This window comes from Phalaenopsis equestris, unplaced genomic scaffold (assembly GCF_001263595.1).
Source record: "Phalaenopsis equestris unplaced genomic scaffold, ASM126359v1 Scaffold000402, whole genome shotgun sequence".
NCBI lineage: Eukaryota > Viridiplantae > Streptophyta > Magnoliopsida > Asparagales > Orchidaceae > Phalaenopsis > Phalaenopsis equestris.
In genome coordinates this window covers 2,180,665-2,181,488 of record NW_018164844.1, presented here as the reverse complement: position 1 = coordinate 2,181,488, position 824 = coordinate 2,180,665, and the positions used below count along the sequence as shown (strand labels likewise).

At 43.4% G+C, this 824-nt stretch overlaps 1 protein-coding gene across 2 annotated transcripts in view; it reads right to left on the bottom strand.

Annotated features, from left to right (window-relative positions):
• The window catches only part of LOC110026877 (L-arabinokinase-like), a 72,926-nt gene that overhangs the window by 30,866 nt on the left and 41,236 nt on the right, over window positions 1-824 (bottom strand). The gene's annotated exons all lie outside the window — the stretch shown is intronic.

The window sequence follows — 824 nt, the reverse complement described above, 5'->3', positions numbered from 1 at the left end:
TTGCTGAGTGTCGTTCCATTACCCGAAGTTACTAGCGTATCATCCATTAAGTTCCCAAGCTGGGGTGTTCCTCCATTCTTTTTTTCTTTCTAGATGTGTATCTCTGTCATTCCTCATCCAATGACTGGCTCATCTGATTGGTGTGGTCAATAGATTGTTGGGCATGTGAGAGAGAATGAGCCCCCAGCCCCTGACTAGCAGTAACAACATTCTGATTCTGAAGAGATGGTAATCTTCAACACCTGATGCATACTGGGATTGTGGAGCTTCAATACTATCATGATTATGGGACCCAGATAAATTATCTGCCAATATATCAATCGGAAGAACAGTGTTCTTCCATTCTTTTTTTTCTTTCTAGATGTGTATATCTGTCATTCCTCATCCAATGACTGGCTCATCTGATTGGTGTGGTCAATAGATTGTTGGGCATGTGGGAGAGAACGAGCCCCCAGCTCCTGACTAGCAGTAACAACATTTTGATTCTGAAGAGATGGTAAGCACGTCTCTTCAACACTTGATGCATACTGGGGATGTGGAGCTTCAATATTATCCTGATTATCGGGCCCAAGTAAACCATCTGCCAATATATCAGTCGGAAGAACAGAGATAGTATTGTCTCCTGTAGTGGGAGGGGAATGTGGCATCGTGTCAACCGGTGTTTCAATAGTCTGTGGAATGCGCTCAGGAGCGGAGGAGGGACATGTATGAGGTGGGGCAGATCCAAAAGTGTTTTTACTTGAAGGATTTAAATTTGGATGCAACCGATAACATTGAGAAGGAGAATGTCCAAACATACGGCAGTGGGTACAATAAAGTGGTAT